This window comes from Triticum aestivum, chromosome 3B (genome assembly GCF_018294505.1).
Source record: "Triticum aestivum cultivar Chinese Spring chromosome 3B, IWGSC CS RefSeq v2.1, whole genome shotgun sequence".
NCBI lineage: Eukaryota > Viridiplantae > Streptophyta > Magnoliopsida > Poales > Poaceae > Triticum > Triticum aestivum.
In genome coordinates this window covers 813142494-813158641 of record NC_057801.1, presented here as the reverse complement: position 1 = coordinate 813158641, position 16148 = coordinate 813142494, and the positions used below count along the sequence as shown (strand labels likewise).

Below are 16148 nucleotides of genomic sequence, written 5' to 3'. Positions count from 1 at the left end.
GAGCATCTCCAGCCGTTAGGCCCCCCAGGGCTGCAAAAATAAGCCGCCTGGAGCGAATGGGCGCAAGCTTGGAGCATGGGGGCGACTCCGTTCCCAGTCGTCGCCCATCAGGTCGCCGCCAAATATCACGCGAGCTCGGCGATACTACATACATATTTGCGCAAACTCGGTGATCTCGCACGAACTCAGCGAAATTTCATTGAAATTTGTAGAAAAAAGATAAAACATGCAAACTATGCCTACTACTACGCCTAGCATAGCCACTGCGCCGCGCCCGCCATCTACATGCCGAGAAGCCTGTAGAAACGGGTGTAGACGCCGTCGTCGTCGTCATCATGATCGTCGTCGCGCGCCACGCCGGAGCTGCCGCCGTCCCTGCTGCACCCCTTCCCAGGGTCGCCGACGCGTGGTGGGGCGCTGGACGGTTCGGCCTCGTCCTCCTCATCACTGTCGAGGACAATGACGCCGCCCTCCTCGCGTCCGCGGCGCCATGCCTGGAGCTCTGCGTATGCCAGGTGCTGGCGGCGCACCTGCTCGAGGACTTAGTCCTCCTTTGCCCATTTTAGGGAGGACTCGTCGTCAGAGGCCACCATGTTGATGTGCTCCGGCTTCACGGGGCGCAGGACCGGCTTGGGTTTCGACCGGACCAGGTGGAGTGAGAGCGGGGAGGAGAGGGCACCCTCGTTGATGAAGAGGGCGCTTCTGTGGGTGCGGCTCCGGAGTTGTGGTGTCTCCTCCTGCTCTGGCTTGACGGGGTGGAGAGCTAGTGAGCCGGAGGAGAGCGAGCCAGAGCCCGACGATGAGGACGTCGGCGCCATTCGCCGAGGCGTCCAGGAGCTGCCACGATGGCGAGAGAAGGACGACCGCGCCGGGTTATTTGAGGCGCGGTACGTTGTCGGTCTCGATATGGTCGAGGACGGCCTCGAGGGTGCAGCCTGGCACGCCCCACCACTCACGCCGTCCTTCGACATTGAGGCGGCCACGGGGGATGATGTCGTTGATGGAGGCGATCTGCTCTTGGCGGCGGCGCTCGAAGTGCAGCGTCCATAGTGTTTCGCTGTCGGCAGAGTACCTCGGCTCGTTCCGCTGCTCCTCCGTCAGGGACGAGCGAATGCGGGCGATCTCGGACTGCCGTGCCGCCCCTTCGGGCACCGGTGCCACCGGGGCGCCGCCAATGCTCAGCCTCCACGCCCCCGGCACACGCAAGTCTGGGGGCGCCGAATACTCGGCCTCGTAGAGGAGGCGCGCCTCTGGCTCTTGGAGATGGCGGCGGCCGAAGCCGTTCAGAGCCTCGCCGTCGCCCGGAAACCTCTCAGCCATTTTCTCGTCTACGGGAAGGGGGGGAGAGTGTTGCTGTGTGCGGCGGATGCGAGGGGTGCGAGGGGAATGTGAGCTGTAGCATTCACCGGCGGGGAGGTCGCCTTTTATAGCCGCAGCGGGGGGCGGCGAGAGGCTGCAAGCTGGGCGATGCATGGCGGGAGCGGGTGGGACGCACGTCGGTGGCGTCTTCACTAAGCTGCCCGGGAGGCATCAATGGAGGCTGACGCGGCGCGGCAGTGCGGCAGCCTTCGCCAGCCTTGGCATTGATTCCCGCGGGAACCGAGGCGATGAGGGAGACAAAGCGGCATATCACTGACTCGGTGGGCCACCATCGTTCGCACCAAACATGTTTCCCGGTGCCTCCAGGCGCTCCCCGGCGCGTCGGGTTCGGCCAGGGTCCGCTGGCGCTAATTTTGGCCCAAACCGACAAAAAACGGGCTCATTGGAACGCGACTGGACCGATTTTTGGGCGCCAGCGCGGAAAAATCACCTGGGGATGGCCTGTTGGGGGCGTGGCGGGAGATGCTCTGAGCAAGTGGCCCAGCGACAGTGGGCGGGCGAACCTCGTGGGTGTGCGTGGACGGCGTCTTGGGAGGCAGGCAAGTCGAGGCCGTGGTGAGGCAGAGCGTGGGGAGTCTCATTGTTAGTGCGAATCCAGGCATGTTAGTATTCATAATACACCAACTACTCATACTAGTAGCGATGGCAAGAAACCAATCGACACAGCAAATCCAATATGTATAGCGTCCGGGGCTTCAACGCCGAGAGAGAAGACACATGCACATACACCATATATACGAGCCAGCTAGTAGCTATAGGCCATAGCTCCTGCTCGCTAACCCTTGTCCTACCATACGGTAGGAGCATGGCTGGCAGGGACGAGCATGAGCATCAGCATCAGCATAGCACGTCGAGTCGGCTGGAGAGATCCTAACGGACACATCGGCGCCAATAGCAGAGCACGGGTGGGCCGCGGGGACGGTCGAGCTCCGCCTGCTGTCGTGACTGGCGGCCCCGGCGGTGGTGGTGTACATGATCAACTAAGTCATGTCCATGTCTACGCAGATCTTCTCCGGCCACCTGTAGAACCTGGAGCACGCGGCCACCTCGCTCGGCAACACCGGCATCCAGACCTTCGCCTACGGCCTCATGGTGCGTTCAGACTCTCTCCTCTCATCTCTATACGTAGCCGCAATGCTTCAATCAGGTAGATCGAAATGCTTGATTTGCGCGCTCATGCTCATGGAGAGCGGCTGAGAGAGAGCACATGCATGCTCGGGTAGATCGAAATGTTTCCAAGATCGCTAATATTTGCGATCTTGAGTGAGATTTAAATTAACAAAACATCTGATTTCCAAAGATCAGACTTTTGACAGGAGAGAGACTTTCTCGGGATGCCGTCACCCCTCCCCTCCCCCTCCCATCCCTCTCCCCCTTGGGCGATGTGTACGATGCGCCATTAAAGCGAGCTTATCCCCGACCTCCCACCCACCCCGCACCTTGTCGAGCTCTCCCCGCCCCAAATCCACACTTGAGATCTCACATGACGGGTGCGCATCGCCGCGGCGTTCGGGTTCATCAGCTTGCGCGGTGTCAAGGGTAGCGGAGCCATGGGCGCTCCCACCTCCGGCAGCGAGGCCACTACCTGAGATCGACCCAAGCACGACGGAGGCTCGCCGCGAGATGCGTCAAGTGGAACTGGAACGCTTCCACGACAGAGACGAGTGGGGGGAGATTGTCGGTGTCAAAACCGGTGGATCTCGGGTAGGGGGTCCCGAACTGTGCGTCTAAGGCTAATTGTAATAGGAGACGGGGACACGATGTTTACCCAGGTTTGGGCCCTCTCTATGGAGGTAATACCCTACTTCCTGCTTGATTGATCTTGATGATATTAATATTACAAGAGTTGATCTACCACGAGATCGTAATGGCTAAACCCTAGACGCTAGCCTGTGATTATGATTGTTCTTGTCCTACATACTAAACCCTCTGGTTGATATAGACACCGGAGGGGGCTAGGGTTATACAAGGTCGGTTACACAAAAAGGAATCTACATACCCGAATCTCCAAGGTTGCCTTCCACGCAAAGGAGAGTCCCATCTGGACACGGGACAAAGTCTTCTATCTTGTATCTTCATAGCCCAACAGTCCGGTCGATGTATATAGTCCGGATTTCCGAAGACCCTTTAATCCAGGACTCCCTCAGTAGCCCCCGAACCAGGCTTCAATGACGATTAGTCCATTGCGCAGATTGTCTTCGGCATTGCAAGGCGGGTTCCTTCTCCGAATACTTCCAGGTACCTGTTTTTAGAGATTAGTGTCCGGCTTCCCATATAATGTTATACTCATCGGCTTCCGTACCTTCATGGTTTCAGCTTCCACGTGTCGAGCGAATGCGAGAGGTCGGGGCATTTTTACACTTGCCACCCTAACCATGTAATTAAATTGTCTATTTAAAGAGACGGGGATCTTCAGATCGAATCCACACCATCTCCCCCAAGCGAGGAAGAATCGGAGCGTGCCCGCAAAAACCACCCCAACATGGCTAGTGTTCGCAACTCTTCCTCTCGCCCTCACAGCACCAAACCTGGCGATTGGGAGAAGTGTACCGTATCCCACGGTCAATTGGTGAAGTTGCAGACCCAGGGGTTTCTTCCTCCTACATATCTAGTCCCTGTTTGAGCCGGATTGGCTTCCTTTGACGGCGGGGAGCAAGCGGAGGAGTTTCCCAACCCATCCAGGAGGGAGTGAATATGCCGTGTCCCCTACTTGCTGAGGGGTGTCGGATTTCCAATCCATCCGTTCCTCTGAGGTCTTCTGGAGTACTATGGCCTCCAGCTGCATAACTTCACCCCAGCCTCCATCCTGCATATTGCCTTTTATGTCGCTCTTTGCGAGCTATTTCTGGGTTGTGAATCCCATTTTGAGTTATGGAAGAAGCTGCTTTGCCTCGTCCCTCGCAATCAAGAGGGATCAATATTCCAAGTAGGTGGACCCGAGATATGGCACATCGCCGGGACCGGATACCAATCTGGTACACCGAAGAAGGCATCCGAAGAATGGCCTTTCGAGTGGTTTTATATTGAGGACGTCTCCCTTCCCGACCCAATCCGAATGGGTCTTCCTGAATTTTCAAGTGCTCCATTGAAGAAACGCCTCAGCTGGTGTCCCCGGAGCCTCAGGGAGGAGGATAGCATGGAGGTCCATCAATTGATGAGCAAGATAAGGACACTTGCTAAATCTGGATTGTCAATAATCGAAGTTATGACGATATCCATAATTCGAGGGGTTCAGCCACTCCAATATCAAGGGCGTCCCATGTGGCACTTCAATGGAGAAGACGATGCCACCTGCTGCGGTTGGAAGGGTCCAGATACCCCCGCTGCTTTGGCAAAAATATTGTCCGGATTATATAAAGGGGAGAAAGAGAAGTTCATCCGCATTAAGCCATGGGACGGATTTTCCATGTACAACCCTCCCAGCTGGGTGAGTTTCCATCCATTACTCTACTCTATTCACTCCCTGAGTCCTTTCTCATAAATATTTAATCCGTCCTTTTATAACAGGAATGACGGAAAATAACCAAGGAGATCCACAGCCTGGCACCACAGCCAGAGGACCACAACTGAGCTCTTGACCCTGGATTTGAAGAGGATCTGGATATATTCATGGAACTCGGAGAAGGGGTGTTTTACTAGGCGAGCTGTGACGGCACAGAAGTAGCCATCATCGCTGACTATCCCGGCCTCCTCCCTGTATCTCATGTAAGTAAACAGGAGACCTATCCTTCAATAAGGATTTACTCTTTCCACCATACCCACCGCACAATTTTATGCTCTCAAGGGAAGATGATTGGCGCGCCATGCCGAATCCGAGGCGACTCACCAAAAAGGGGCCCCCATGCCGGGTAGGCCTTCAAAAATAAAAGCAAACGGAAACATGGCCAAGCTGTCATCAAAGAGGTGTGGTTTTAAACATGCTCCGTGGTTGTCATCTTAAAGTATGACACTATCCATTGTCGCAGAAAGAACATCCGACGGACTATGTCCGAGGATCCTGCCGGCCATCCTTCTCCTAGACGGATTCCGGACCCGGTCTCGAGGACGGAGGCTAACCCGGAAGTGACACCGGACTGTCCTTGTATAGAGGATTCAGATAGAATATCCGTTACAAATTCTGAAGTGGAGGGCGCCATGAATCTGAAGGAAATATGCTCTAGAGGCAATAATAAAGTTATTATTTATTTCCTTATTTCATGATAAATGTTTATTATTCATGCTAGAATTGTATTAATCGGAAACATGATACATGTGTGAATACATAGACAAACATATAGTCACTAGTATGCCTCTACTTGACTAGCTCATTAATCAAAGATGGTTATGTTTCCTAACCATAGACATGTGTTGTCATTTGATTAATGGGATCACATCATTAGGAGAATGATGTGATTGACATGACCCATTCCGTTAGCCTAGCACTTGATCATTTAGTATGTTGCTATTGCTTTCTTCATGACTTATACATGTTCCTGTAACTATGAGATTACGCAACTCCCGTTTACCGGAGGAACACTTTGGGTGCTACCAAACGTCACAACGTAACTGGTGATTATAAAGGAGTACTACAGGTGTCTCCAATGGTACATGTTGGGTTGGCGTATTTCGAGATTAGGTTTTGTCACTCCGATTGTCGGAGAGGTATCTCTGGGCCCTCTCGGTAATGCACATCACTATAAGCCTTGCAAGCAATGTAGCTAATGAGTTAGTTACGGAATGATGCATTACGTAACGAGTAAAGAGACTTGCCGGTAACGAGATTGAACTAGGTATTGGATACCGACGATCGAATCTCGGGCAAGTAACATACCGATGACAAAGGGAACAACGTATGTTGTTATGCGGTTTGACCGATAAAGATCTTCGTAGAATATGTAGGAGCCAATATGAGCATCCAGGTCCCGCTATTGGTTATTGACCGAGAATAGTTCTAGGTCATGTCTACATAGTTCTCGAACCAGTAGGGTCCGCACGCTTAACATTACGATGACAGTTTTATTATGAGTTTATAAGTTTTGATGTACCGAAGGAGTTCGGAGTCCCGGATGAGATCGGGGACATGACGAGGAGTCTCGAAATGGTCGAGACATAAAGATCGATATATTGGACGACTATATTCGGAGTTCGTAAAGGTTCCGAGTGATTCGGGTATTTTCGGGGGTACCGGGGAGTTACGGGAATACGAGGAAGAAGCAATGGGCCTCATGGGCCAAGTGGTGGAAGAGAGGAGGCAGGGCGCGCGGCCCCCCCTAGCCCAAACCGAATTGGACTAGGGGGCCAGCCCCCCTTTCCTCCTTTTCCTCCCTCTCCTTCCTTCTCCTTCTCCTTCCCTTCCTTCCCCTCTCCTAGTTAGACTAGGAAAGGAGGGAGTCCTACTCCCGGTGGGAGTAGGACTCCTCCCTGGCGCGCCCTCCCTTGGCCGGCCGCCCCCTCCCCCTTGCTCCTTTGTATACGGGGGCAGGGGGGCAGCCCATGACACACAAGTTGATCTACGGATCGTTCCTTAGCCGTGTGCGGTGCCCCCCCTCCACCATATTCCACCTCGGTCATATCGTCGCGGAGTTTAGGCGAAGCCCTGCGCCGGTAGAACATCATCATCGTTACCACGCCGTCGTGCTGACGGAACTCATCCCCGACACTTTGCTGGATCGGAGTCCGGGGATCGTCATCGAGCTGAACGTGTGCTGAACTCGGAGGTGCCGTACGTTCGGTACTTGGATCGGTCGGATCGTGAAGACGTACGACTACATCAACCGTGTTGTCACAATGCTTCCTCTTACAGTCTACTAGGGTACGTGGACAACACTCTCCCCTCTCGTTGCTATGCATCACCATGATCTTGCATGTGCGCAGGAATTTTTTTTGAAATTACTACGTTCCCCAACAGTGGCGTCCGAGCCTAGGTTTTATGCGTTGATGTTATATGCACGAGTAGAACACAAGTGAGTTGTGGGCGATACAAGTCATACTGCTTACCAGCATGTCATACTTTGGTTCGGCGGTATTGTTGGATGAAGCGGCCCGAACCGACATTACGCGTACGCTTACGCGAGACTGGTTTTACCGCCGTGCTTTGCACACAGGTAACTAGCGGGTGTCTGTTTCTCCAACTTTAGTTGAACCGAGTGTGGCTACGCCCGGTCCTTGCGAAGGTTAAAACAACACTAACGTGACGAACTATCATTGTGGTTTTGATGCGTAGGTAAGAATGGTTCTTGCTCAGCCCGTAGCAGCGACGTAAAATTTGCAACAACAAAGTAGAGGACGTCTAACTTGTTTTTGCAGGACATGTTGTGATGTGATATGGTCAAGACGTGATGCTATATTGTATGAGATGATCATGTTTTGTAACCGAAGTTATCGGCAACTGGCAGGAGCCATATGGTTGTCGCTTTATTGTATGAAATGCAAACGCCCTGTAATTGCTTTAGTTTATCACTAAGCGGTAGCGATAGTTGTAGAAGCAATAGATGGCGTAACGACAACGATGCTACAATGGAGATCAAGGTGTCGCGCCGGTAACGATGGTGATCACAATGGTGCTTCGGAGATGGAGATCACAAGCACAAGATGATGATGGCCATATCATATCACTTATATTGATTGCATGTGATGTTTATCCTTTATGCATCTTATCTTGCTTTTATTGACGGTAGCATTTTAAGATGATCTCTCACTAATTATCAAGAAGTGTTCTCCCTGAGTATGCACCGTTGCGAAAGTTCTTCGTGCTGAGACACCACGTGATGATCGGGTGTGATAGGCTCTACGTTCAAATACAACGGGTGCAAAACAGTTGCACACGCGGAATACTCAGGTTAAACTTGACGAGCCTAGCATAGACAGATATGGCCTCGGAACACGGAGACCGAAAGGTCGAACGTGAATCATATAGTAGATATGATCAACATAGTGATGTTCACCATTGAAACTACTCCATCTCACGTGATGATCGGACATGGTTTAGTTGATTTGGATCACGTAATCACTTAGATGACTAGAGAGATGTCTATCTAAGTGGGAGTTCTTAAGTAATATGATTAATTGAACTTAAATTTATCATGAACTTATTCCTGGTAGTATTTTGCAAATTATGTTGTAGATCAATAGCTTGCGTTGTTGCTTTCATATGTTTATTTTAATATGTTCCTAGAGAAAATTGTATTGAAAGATGTTAGTAGCAATGATACGGATTGGATCCGTGATTTGAGGTTTATCCTCATTGCTTCACAGAAGAATTATGTCCTTAATGGACCGCCAGGTGACAGACCTATTGCCGGAGCAGATGCAGACGTTATGAACGTTTGGCTAGCTCAATATGATGACTACTTGATAGTTTAGTGCACCATGCTTAACGGCTTAGAATCGGGACTTCAAAGATGTTTTGAAAGTCATGGAACATATGAGATGTTCCAGGAATTGAAGTTAATATTTCAAGCAAATACCCGAGTTAAGAGATATGAAGTCTCCAACAAGTTCTATAGCTAAAAGATGGAGGAGAATCGCTCAACTAGTGAGCATGTGCTCAGATTGTCTGGGTACTTCAATCGCTTGAATCAAGTGGGAGTTAATCTTCCAGATAAGATAGTGATTGGCAGAGTTCTCTAGTCACCAACACCAAGTTAGTGGAACTTTGTGATGAACTATAATGCAAGGGATGACAAAAACGATTCCCAAGCTCTTCGTGATGTTGAAATCAACGAAGGTAGAAATCAAGAAAGAACATCAAGTGTTGATGATTGAGAAGACCACTAGTTTCAAGAAAAGGGCAAAGGGAAAGAAAGGGAAACTTCAAGTAGAATGGCAAACAAGTTGTCACTCCCGTGAAGAAGACCAAAGATGGATCAAAGCCTGAAACTGAGTGCTTACACTACAAAGGAAATGGTCACTAGAAGCGGAAATGCCCTAAATATTTGGTGGATAAGAAGGATGGCAAAGTGAACAAGGGTATATTTGATATACAGATGTTTGATGTGTGCCTTACTAGTGTTTATAGTAACCCCTGAGTATTTAATACTTGTTCGGTTGCTAAGATCAGTAACTCGAAACAGGAGTTACATAATAAACAGAGACTAGTTGAGGGGAAGTGACGATGAGTGTTGGAAATAGTTCCAAGATTGATATGATCATCATCACACACTCCCTATATTTTCGAGATTAGTGTTAAACCTAAATAAATGTTATTTAGCGTTTGCGTTGAGCATGAATATGATTTGATCATGTTTATTGCGATACAGTTATTCATTTGAAGTTAAAGAATAATTGTTATTCTGTTTACATGAATAAGACCTTCGATGGTTATACACCCAATGAAAATAGTTTGTTGGATCTCGATCGTAGTGATACACATATTCATAATATTGATGCCAAAAGATGCAAAGTTAATAGTGATAGTGCAACTTATCTGTGGCACTGACGTTTGGGTCATATCGCTGTAAAGCGCACGAAGAAACTCCATAAAGATGGATTTTCGGAATCACTTGGTTATGAATCATTTGATGCTTGCGAACCGTGCCTTTCGGGCAAGATGACTAAAACTCCGTTCTCCGGAACAATGGAACAAACTACTGACTTATTGGAAATAATACATACCGATGTATGCAATCCAATGAGTGTTGATGCTCGTGGCAAGTATCGTTATTTTCTGACCTTCACAAGATGATTTGAGCAGATATGGGTATATCTTCTTGATGAAACATAAGTCTGAAATAATTGAAAGGTTCAAAGAATTTCAGAGTGAAGTGGAAAAATCATCTTAACAAGAAAATAAAGTTTCTGCGATCTGATCGCAGAGACGAATATTTGAGTTACGAGTTTGGTCTTCAAGTAAAACAATGTGGAATAGTTTCACAGCTCACGCCACCTGGAACACCACAAGGTTATGGTGTGTCCGAACGTCGTAACCGCACTTTATTGGATATGGTGCGATCTATGATGTCTCTTACTGATTTACCACTATTGTTTTGGGGTTATGCATTAGAGACAGCTGCATTCACGTTAAAAGGGCACCATCTTAATCCGTTGAGACGACACCGTATGAACTATGGTTTAGCAGTAAACCTAAGCTGTCATTTCTTAAAGTTTGGAGTTACGATGCTTATATGAAAAAAGTTTTTCAACCTAATAAGCTCGAACCCAAATCAGAGAAGTGCGTATTCATAGAATACCCAAAGGAAACTGTTGGGTACACCTGCTATCACAGATCCAAAGGCAAAACATTTGTTGCTAAAAATGGATCCTTTCTAGAGAAGGAGTTTCTCTCGAAAGAAGTGAGTGGGTGGAAAGTAGAACTTGATGAGGTAACTGTACCTGCTCCCGAATTGGAAAGTAGTTCATCACAGGAATCAGTTCCAGTGATTCCTACACCAATTAGTGAGGAAGCTAATGATGATGATCATGAAACTTCAGATCAAGTTACTATAGAACCTCGTAGGTCTTCCAGAGTATGGTCCGCACCAGAGTGGTACGGTAATCCTGTTCTGAAAGTCATGTTACTAGACCATGATAAACCTACGAACTATGAGGAAGCGATGATGAGCCCAGATTCCGCGAAATGGCTTGAGGCCATGAAATCTGAGATGAGATCCATGTATGAGAACAAAGTGTGGACTTTGGTGGAGTTGCCCGATGATCGGCAAGCCATAGAAAATAAATGGATCTTCAAGAGGAAGACAGACGCTGATAGTAGTGTTGCTATCTACAAAGCTAGACTTGTCGAAAAAGGTTTTTGACATAGTTCCAGGTGTTGAATACAATGAGATTTTCTCACTCGTATCGATGCTTAAAAGTCTGTCCGAATCATTAGCAATTGCCACATTTTATGAAATTTGGCAAATGGATGTCAAAACAACATTCCTTAATGGATTTTTTTTAAAAGAAGAGTTGTATATGATGCAACCAGAAAGTTTTGTTAATCCTAAAGGTGCTAACAAAATGTGCAAGCTCCAGTGATCCATCAATGGACTTGTGCAAGCATCTCGGAGTTGGAATGTACGCTTTGATGAGTTGATCAAAGCATATGGTTTTAATACAGACTTGCGGTGAAGCCTGTATTTACAAGAAAGTGAGTGGGAGCACTACAACATTTCTGATAAGTATATGTGAATGACATATTGTTGATCGGAAATAATGTAGAATTTTTTTGGAAAGCATAAAGGAGTGTTTGAATGGAGTTTTTCAAAGAAAGACCTTGGTGAAGCTACTTACACATTGAGCATCAAGATCTATAGAGGTAGATCAAGACGCTTGATAAGATTTTTCAATGAGTACATACCTTGACAAGATTTTGAAGTAGTTCAAAATGGAACAGTCAAAGAAAGAGTTATTGCCTGTGTTGCAAGGTGTGAAGTTGAGTAAGACTCAAAACCCGACCATGGCAGAAAATAGAAAAGAATGAACAGTCATTTCCTATGCCTCAGTCATAGGTTCTATAAAGTATGCTATGCTGTGTACTAGACCTATTGTATACCTTGCTCTTAGTTTGGCAAAGGAATACAATTTTGATCTAAAAGTAGATCACTAGAACGGCGGTCAAGAATATCCTTAGTGAGGACTAAGGAGATGTTTCTCGATTATGGAGGGGATAAAAGAGCCCGTCGTAAAAGTTACAATGATGCAAGTTTTTACACCAATCCAGATGACTCTAAGTCTCAATATGGATACATATTGAAAGTGGGAGCAATTATCTAGAGTAGCTCCATGCAGAGCATTGTGGACATAGAATATTTTGCAAAATACATACGGCTCTGAATATGACAGATCCGTTGACTAAACTTCTCTCACAAGCAAAACATGATCATACCTTAGTACTCTTTGGGTGTTAATCACATAGCGATGTGAACTAGATTATTGACTCTAGTAAACATCTTGGGTGTTGATCACATGATGATGTGAACTATGGGTATTAATCACATGCAGATGTGAATATTGGTGTTAAATCACATGGCGATGTGAACTAGATTATTGACTCTAGTGCAAGTGGGAGACTGAAGGAAATATGCTCTAGAGGCAATAATAAAGTTATTATTTATTTCCTTATTTCATGATAAATGTTTATTATTCATGCTAGAATTGCATTAACTGGAAACATGATACATGTGTGAATACATAGACAAACATATAGTCACTAGTATGCCTCTACTTGACTAGCTCATTAATCAAAGATGGTTATGTTTCCTAACCATAGACATGTGTTGTCATTTGATTAATGGGATCACATCATTAGGAGAATGATGTGATTGACATGACCCATTCCGTTAGCCTAGCACTTGATCGTTTAGTATGTTGCTATTGCTTTCTTCATGACTTATACATGTTCCTGTAACTATGAGATTATGCAACTCCCGTTTACCGGAGGAACACTTTGGGTGCTACCAAACATCACAACGTAACTGGGTGATTATAAAGGAGTACTACAGGTGTCTCCAATGGTACATGTTGGGTTGGCGTATTTCGAGATTAGGTTTTGTCACTCCGATTGTCGGAGAGGTATCTCTGGGCCCTCTCGGTAATGCACATCACTATAAGCCTTGCAAGCAATGTAGCTAATGAGTTAGTTATGGAATGATGCATTACGTAATGAGTAAAGAGATTTGCTGGTAACGAGATTGAACTAGGTATTGGATACCGACGATCGAATCTCGGGCAAGTAACATACCGATGACAAAGGGAACAACGTATGTTGTTATGCGGTTTGACCGATAAAGATCTTCGTAGAATATGTAGGAGCCAATATGAGCATCCAGTTCCCGCTATTGGTTATTGACCGAGAATAGTTCTAGGTCATGTCTACATATTTCTCGAACCCGTAGGGTCCGCACGCTTAACGTTACGATGACAGTTTTATTATGAGTTTATAAGTTTTGTTGTACCAAAGGAGTTCGGAGTCCCGGATGAGATCGGGGACATGACGAGGAGTCTCGAAATGGTCGAGACGTAAAGATTGATATATTGGACGACTATATTCGGAGTTCGGAAAGGTTCCGAGTGATTCGGGTATTTTCGGGGGTACCGGGAAGTTACGGGAATACGAGGAAGAAGCAATGGGCCTCATGGGCCAAGTGGTGGAAGAGAGGAGGCAGGGCGCGCAGCCCCCCTAGCCCAAACCGAATTGGACTAGGGGCCCGGCCCCCCTTTCCTCCTTTTCCTCCTTCTCCTTCCTTCTCCTTTTCCTTCCCTTCCTCCCCCTCTCCTAGTTAGACTAGGAAAGGAGGGAGTCCTACTCCCGGTGGGAGTAGGACTCCTCCCTAGCGCGCCCTCCCTTGGTCGGCCGCCCCCTCCCCCTTGCTCCTTTATATACGGGGGCAGGGGGGCACCCCATGACACACAAGTTGATCTACGGATCGTTCCTTAGCCGTGTGCGGTGCACCCCTCCACCATATTCCACCTCGGTCATATCGTCGCGGAGTTTAGGCGAAGCCCTGCGCCGGTAGAACATCATCATCGTTACCACGCCGTCGTGCTGACGGAACTCATCCCCGACACTTTGTTGGATCGGAGTCCGGGGATCATCATCGAGCTGAACGTGTGCTGAACTCGGAGGTGCCGTATGTTCGGTACTTGGATCGGTCGGATCGTGAAGACGTAAGACTACATCAACCGCATTGTCATAACGCTTTCGCTTACGGTCTACGAGGGTACGTGGACAACACTCTCCCCTCTCGTTGCTATGCATCAGCATGATCTTGCGTGTGCGTAGGATTTTTTTTGAAATTACTACGTTCCCCAATAGAATCATCGGGGCCGGCGGGCCGTACTCCGCGACCCTGGTTTTTCAGAAGAGGCTTTCCACGCCTTCAACTTGGGTGATGCATACATCCGAGCTGCTCAAGATGGGCTTGCTAGAGCCAAATACCAGTATTTGAAGGATATATGGGTAAGTGAAATCTGAAAATTATGTATGTCAGTAGCCCCTGAGACTTGAAGCAATTGGTACAATTGATTTAAGGATCACTATATGAATAGGTGCTCACAAAGAAGAAGAACCTGTTGTCTCAAGAGCTGGAAAAGTGTCGGACCCAACTAAGGGATGCAACTGCCGAACTAGAAGAATCCAAGAAGGCCTCAACTAGTAATGTGTCCCTCTATCGAGAAAAAACATGATCATATGTACCAGTAATATTAACGCAGATGCATATCTGGTGATAGAATCCGCAGATAATTCGGAAGCAAATCCGGAAACCCCACAAGAGGGTGAACAAAGAGCTCAAAGACAACTCGATGCTAGCGAGCGTGTACTTACACGGGTCAGGCAGGAGAAAAACAAACTTCAAGATGCAAATACCCCGCTGGGCGAAGAGTTGAAAGATATTCGGGCCCAGCTAGCTGACTCCGTGAAGGAAAATAAGAGGCTTCAACACGGCATATTTAGTATGTGCTCGAACTAAATCGTAAATAGTTCAGCAAGGAAAGAAACTAACAAAATTATGTCTGTAGGTATGTTGACTAGTCATCCCGAAGAGGAGATGTCCGCATCCCCAGGCGATCTGCTACAAGAGTTATTACAACTACACGAGCAAGCTCGGCAGGCAATGCGGAGTGTCGCCAAGGCCTTGTGGCCATCCGCCTCCATACCAGGAAATACGGAGGAGCTTGTACAACTATTCAAGGGAGCACGACGGTGTTTCTGATTATGGAATATATCGGCCTGTCGAGAAGGTGCGCGGGAGGGTTGGGCCATGGTGAAGACACGGTATAACAAGCTCGATCCAAATCATATGGCCCGGGTCGGACCTTTAGGGTCAGATGGGAAAGAAATTTCAGTCAGTCTGGTGTATGACCAGGTAGAATTAGCCACAAAGTATTCTCAGCAGGATTGTAGGCTAGACAACATGTTGGATGGCATAGAAGAAGAAGCTTTTGAGTCTAAGTGACTATGTACTTCGATGGACATATTTATCCTTAGCTCGATTGTAAAACATTTGTCATGGCGAACCTTTTCGCTTCGGCCTCCGGACCTGACAGTTCAGAGTGTTTCTGAATACCCGCTCGGTAATATAAACCGGGGTATGCATGGAAACCAGGCATAGGGGTCATAGTTGCTTGAACAGACAAGTACCCAACTAGGTACGTTATATTACATTGATAGTAAGAAACATCTTCCAGAGAGAATAGTTCCGTTAAGGGTTCCTTTCCATGGGTGTACACGCATCAACGTGCATGTCCGAACTATGATTAAGAAGTCACAGTATATGTAACATGTGGGGGTTCATAGTGTAATAAGTAAAAATAATCTTTAGTCCACCGACTGAATATTCCCTTAAGAACGCTAACTTTCGGCTTCACCCAGTCTGAGGTACACATCCGGAGTACCCGGTAGTAACAATCGCAGAGGTGCTCCCTTTATGCCCTAGCCAAACTAACGGTAATGTAGGCATAAGCACAGGAGCCAGGCAACCTAGCTTGGCCAAAACTTAAGTCATATCGCTGCATATAATGGCAGAGGAAAGGTACATATGGAGTAAGGACACATATGCGGTGAGCTTGATGCTCGGAAAATAAGCTTCTGTATAAGAAGCCCCCTGGTATAATGGACGCACATACTTGAAGATTACTGTGTCGCAAGTGTGCGATCTAGCCGCGCGAGAGCTTTATAGCTGGAAGAGAAAAAGCAAAAAGAGAGCTAAAAATAAATAGAAAGGAAATAAGGGAAGAAGATGAACGAAGAGTCCGACGCTAGGCGTAGAATCTTCAGAGTTTGGCCGCGTTCCATGGGTTCGGCTCGAGGCGATTATCTGATGCATCACGCAAATGGTACGCTCCTCCGGTGA

General features: G+C 47.6%; 1 pseudogene; it reads left to right on the top strand.

Moving 5' to 3' along the window:
- Positions 1-1263: 1263 nt before the first annotated feature.
- The window catches only part of LOC123067980 (protein DETOXIFICATION 40-like), a 123178-nt pseudogene continuing 108293 nt past the window's right edge, over positions 1264-16148 (top strand).